Below are 6,104 nucleotides of genomic sequence, written 5' to 3'. Positions count from 1 at the left end.
TATGAGGGGGGGGGTGTGGCTAGAAGAAGGTGGAGGGGAGAGAGAATAGAGAGCTGTATGAAGGGGAGAGGATATTAAAGTAAGAACTAAGTGAAAATATAAGAATGCTAAACCAAGGTTACAGGATATCCTAAGAGTACCCCTGGAATGCGCTCAAAAATGTCCGCTCTGCAGTGTTTGAATAAACAAATTCATTTAGAAAATGAATTAAAGAAACTTATTCTAATTAGTGTTCATATTATTTTAAAGTTATATTTATTCTGCTTTTGTTGTTTTTATGTCAAGCTATTGTTGTTACATTTACAAAAGTATAAGCTTACATGGATAATTATAGATACTAATTGAATTATTTGCAATTAATTGTATAATTATAGATTTTACTTGATTATTTTGTAATAACCCTAATTAAGGAAAACAGAGTATTTTTATGTTTTAATCCGTGTGTTTGCAAAGATTTAAAAAATCATAAAAGACGTTTTTTTTTTATAAACGGTAGTAAAGTTGAAATCTTTATTATCTTTTTCTGTCGTGCAAACATTGAACCAGACAGGTCAAATTTATGCCAAATTACAGGTGGGACTTTGTGACCTCTTAGCTCCTCCAGTTTTGACTTTACGCACTTGCTTGAGGGAAGTGAATTTATCCAGCTTTTCAATTAGAAGAGTTATGAATAAAAGTAAATGTAGGATTCCAATCTTGCACGCAGTTTACTTTAGTTTGTCGTACTTGTCTATGGGATAAATATTGGGTATTTTCGTCGCATTGATAAAATGGTATAAAGGTCAAAGAAAACATTTCTCATCGCTCAGGTCACTTTTTTATAAAGGATCATATTTGATGTTTATAATGTTTGTCCCTTTAAATGGAGTGTTCGCGAAAAATGAAAGGGGGTTTAGGCTTACGGCGAAAAATAAGCGTTTTTGATCGCTACTAATCTTACTTCTATCAGGAGAAAATTGTTAAAAAATATTTCATAATATAGTTACTTTTGAAAACATTTATTCCTGTTTCGAGGATTTTTGATAATGAGGACGACATTTTCATATTTTCCAGGAATGTTCTAAAATCCAGCGCCAGCGAAATATTATTTTAAAAAAACAAAATCAAAAATATTAACTATATATATGAATGCGTCAAAAAATAATCGATGACTATTGGTTGTCATATCTGAATGATTTGTTTGGAATTAAATTGATTGTTTTACGATCCGAGTTGAATGTTGCAACTTTCTAAATTTGTATGGAATCTATGTTCTTCAGCATGAGTCGTTTTTAACAATTTTCTCCTTATAGGCGCAACAGATATGATTAGTTGCGATAATAAAGCGCTTATTTTTCGCCATAAGCCTATACCCCCTTTCATTTTTCGCTAAAAATCCCTTTAAATGTTATTCATATTCTTGTTTAAAGGAGAGAAGCTTTTAACATAAATATCTTGGGGGATATAAACAGAGAAGCAAGGAAGCAGGCCTTTTATGAATCATACACCTTTCCTTCCCCCGTCCCCTTTCCCTTCCCTTTCCCCCTTTAATTCCTGCCCCTTTCCTTTTTCCCTCTTCTATCCTTTAAAATCTTTTTACATCTCCTTTTTTCATATTCATTTTCAGTTTTTTTTTCTTCCATCTTTCTTTCCTGTTTTTTTATTAGTTTTTCTTTTCCTTTCTTAATATTTATTATCAATGTTATAATTCCTTCTTTTTTTTACCAACTCCATGCTTTCTTTTCTTTTTTATAGTTTCTAATGTTTTTTTTCAAATTCAAACGCTTTCTTTTCCTTCCTCCTATCTCTTTTTTCAGAAAAACTAAAAAACTAATAAATAAAAAAAGTAGGTTTTAACAAACTAAAAAACAAAATATTATTTACAATGATAGTTGTGCATAATCATTGTTTAAACACGTACAATTCCGTAAAATATTATTTACAATGATAGTTGTGCATAATCATTGTTTAAACACGTACAATTCCGTAAAATATTATTTACAATGATAGTTGTGCATAATCATTGTTTAAACACGTACAATTCCGTAAAATATTATTTACAATGATAGTTGTGCATAATCATTGTTTAAACACGTACAAATAATTCTCTTTAGGTTGTAACTTAACCATTACAAAAGCCAGGTTTATTTAAAAACATAAATTAAATGCTGTGACAAAAACTATAAAAACCAATGTTTTTTTAGAATTTACTCAATTAAAACACTTAAATAGGAAGATTTATGAACAATATATCAATAGAAAACCCATTAATGGCAAATAAATCTGGCTTCGGTAGAAAAACTATAAAAAAACTATTTTCATCAAAACTAAAAACAATTCCTGGATAAATAGTTTCAAATGTTTTTGTGTTTGACTCACCAGTGCAAGCAAGTAAACAGTCAGGGCTTCACTGAGTATCCTCAAGCTGCTGGTCAGCGCAACAAAGCAGCTCAACATAGATAGATAGATAGATAGATAGATAGATAGATAGATAGATGAATATATACAGTGGGAAAGCCTAAGAACGCCCCCAACATTGTCCTTTAAAGAAACATCGCACAGAGAAACTTGCCAACAATTTTATTGATTATTAAAATAAATTGAGATTTCTTGCAACATCGACAATTAAGAATTTGACAGAATTAAACACTGTATAACGGTGTATCTTCCACATTTATGATAAGATAAAGGTTTAAATTGTACCCTTATGAATCGGACCCTTTTTAAATAACAGTCCATTTAATATTAAAATGTAGAAACCCAATCTTTTAGTATGTTTCTACTATTTTATGTGAATTCTGAATTTCCAATATTTTGCAAGACATGAAGTAGAATATTGCACTAGAGAAATAAAACTGCAATAATATGGATTAGAATAGTTGCTTGTAATGGTAATTCATACAATATTTACAGCACTTACGATAAATAATACACTTAAACACATTTTATAGTCAAAGAAACTTTTATATATATATATATATATATGTACATAATATATATTATATATATCATATATACACAGGGTTTTTCACAAAGAATGTGAATTCAGAGAAGACTGTTCGGAATTAGTTAGTCTTTTCCTGAACTTGTAATTTGAATACAGTTTGTTCATTTGTAAAAGAATATTTTCATATTGAACGGCCAAACAGTTAAAGGTCGTCGTTAGAGTCTCCTGCTTTGCGAGTATATCTAAGAAACTTGCTAAGATTTTTCAAGTCATGACACCCCAATAATTGCGTGTCATGAGGGTCAAAAAAATTATTTGGCACTTTTTGGGAACTTTTTTCAATAATACTTTCACTTTAACGTTTATTTTGCAGCTGACTGGGGGGGGCGCGACAAAAATAGTTTCAAATGATTTAAATACATTATTTTATAATTTTTTTTCTCGAAAATTCCGAGAAAAAAGTTCCCCCTGTTGCATTCAACCTTTCATGCATAATAAATCATATATTCATCATTGCTCTCATTTATTATATAAGTGTTGTATACAGTGTACGTATATTATATATATAAATATATATTCCCTCTAATGGTATACAAATAGTGCTGGACAACATTCCGTTTACTAAAGAAAAAGTTAAAATTAAACAAAACGAAATGATGTTTATAAAAATAACGGCGAATTTGGGTAATTTTTAGGGTTTAATTTACATGAAAGACAACGAATGTTTTTTGTAATGTGCAAAAAAGTTTTTGATAGTACAGACTTCTGTATTTTGATTGTAGACTTCTGTATTTTGATTGTAGACTTCTGTATTTTGATTGACTTCTGTATTTTGATTATAGACTTCTGTATTTTGATTATTATAGACTTCTGTATTTTAATTGTAGACTTCTGTATTTTGATTGTAGACATCTGTATTTTGATTGTAGATTTCTGTATTTTGATTGTAGACTTCTGTATTTGATTGTAGACCATCTGTATTTTGATTGTAGACATCTGTATTTTGATTGTAGACTTCTGTATTTTGTTTGTAGACTTCTTTCTGTATTTTGATTGTAGACTTCTGTATTTTGATTATAGACTTCTGTATTTTGATTGTATAGACTTCTGTGTTTTGATTGTAGACATCTGTATTTTGATTGTAGACTTCTGTATTTTGATTGTAGACTTCTGTATTTTGTTTGTAGACTTCTGTATTTTGATTGTAGACTTCTGTATTTTAATTGTAGACTTCTGTATTTTGATTGTAGACTTCTGTGTTTTGATTCTAGACTTCTGTATTTTGATTCTAGACTTCTGTATTTTGTGAAAATAAACTCTTATTCACAATCAATGTGTTTTCAATCTAAAGGATGACCACAAAGTTTTTTAGGACTTGTGAGTATATTCTTATAAAAGCTAAACCACGATGGTAACATGACTAAAACGGTTTATTGGTATCAGGTTACATAAATGTACTACTGTGGTAAAATTTGTTTCTTCAAATCTGGGATCAGAGGTCCATGAATCCCATGTTCAAGATGGTCCTTCATCTCCTTTGAGCTAGCAGTAGGATAATTGTCAAGATAGCATTCTATGTGCTTTTTAGCAACCTTTTAAGTATTTAAGAAAATTTTTTTTTAATTTCTAATATGTAACAAAATAAATTTACTTTTCTTATAATTAAGCTTAAAATGAAAACTAGATGAGCTGTCAAGTCACAAAGTTGTACCAGTAATGTTGCATGTTTTTACCTTTCCCTTCTGTCTAACGAACTGCTTAAAAAAAGTGATAATGTGCCCCTTCCTAAATACCAGTCCATTGTGCCAGGAATGTTCAGGGGAATGGGGGGGAATTTCTAATCTTGTGAAATATGCTGCGATTAAAAGATCGTGTCCAGTATAATTTGGAATTCAATGACGACATTTAGGATTACATAAAATAAGCTTGAAATTAATTTCAGATCTTTTACTTATTTTAGAACTTTCTGCAAACATACATTTTACCACAAATAAGGAATGAACACTTGCAACAAACTCTTTTTAACAAATTGTTTAATTTAAGGTGAAAGTGATAATTATCATGAGATTTTTTTTCTAGTTTGAACAAATCGGCATAAGCTCTAATTTTTGTAAATTTTTTTACTTTTTACTTTTGATTTTTTTGGACGGGTAAAGTGAGGCAAGAAAAAGAGAAACTGCGGACGTGCAGATGGAGAAAAAAGATATAAACATTTGAAATTATTAACTATGCCTCGTACAATTTTGTTCTACAAAAATAATAAAAATAAATTATAAAAACATTGTTCAAAACTTTTGATTATTTTTGTCGGATGTCAAACGTTATCCCCCTTTGACTCACAACTTTCTTATCCCAATTTCTTTGCATTCTGAATTTGTGGAAATTTTTGTTAATATAAACGATAAACATATCTCCGAAAAGTGGGTTTAAAAAAGCTTTTTTGTTTATTTTCCATGGAGGAGGAAACAACAAACTTCTTGTATTATGCAAAGTTTAAAATGGGAGTTTTGAAAGTTCTTTAAGGATTCCGATGGCAATTATTTATTAATGCTTAAAAATTGAGTTTCAGAAACAAATAAAGTTAATTTTGTTATCCATAATTATTACTTCTTTTAGAGATTTTTAGGTAGTTGTTGAATAAAAAAATCTAAAGAAAGAAGAAATGATTGGATAAAAATTGAAGTTTTGACGTAAATAATATAAATTGTTTTCCAGACATGCATTGAATTTATGGATTCGAAAATTATTAATATTTTATTCTATGAAGCTTTGCAGCACATTTTGAATATCTGCATCAAAACTAAAAATATAAAAACCTTCTCCACCTTCCCCCACTCCCGGCACCCTTATTAATCACGAACCAGTCTGTACGTTTAATATAGCGAAAACCAGAAAACAATGGAATAGGAAGACGACTTTATGTCAAGATTTTAGTGTATTTGATGATGTAACAAAACAAACAGGTTTACACTTATTTACTTACCAATTGAGTGAAATGGGTCTGCTGACACTACACAATTCCTGTGTGCCATGCTCATGGGACTTTTTATAACTTAATTCTAAAACTCGTCTTCCAATTTAGTTCAGAGTTTAATGGTTATCCATGGATATTAGAAAGTGATCAAACAAATATATCCTGAGTTCTAGGAAAAGGGAGGGATGGAAGAGGGGGGGGGGG

General features: G+C 29.8%; 1 protein-coding gene across 2 annotated transcripts in view; it reads right to left on the bottom strand.

Annotated features, from left to right (window-relative positions):
* Nucleotides 1–2,446, bottom strand: part of LOC111697033 (tropomyosin) — a 29,989-nt gene extending 27,543 nt beyond the window's left edge. Inside the window, exon 1 of one of the 2 annotated variants that reach the window (XM_023466898.1) lies at nt 2,359–2,446. The gene's annotated coding sequence lies outside the window, so the exon portion shown is untranslated. The remainder of the gene's footprint in view (nt 1–2,358) is intronic. The other variant, XM_023466899.1, reaches the window with a different exon arrangement.
* Nucleotides 2,447–6,104: the final 3,658 nt, after the last annotated feature.

Source organism: Eurytemora carolleeae, unplaced genomic scaffold (genome assembly GCF_000591075.1).
Source record: "Eurytemora carolleeae unplaced genomic scaffold, Eaff_2.0 scaffold270, whole genome shotgun sequence".
Lineage (NCBI taxonomy): Eukaryota > Metazoa > Arthropoda > Copepoda > Calanoida > Temoridae > Eurytemora > Eurytemora carolleeae.
Note: the sequence above shows the minus strand (reverse complement) of the source record. Positions and strands in the feature narration are given on the sequence as shown.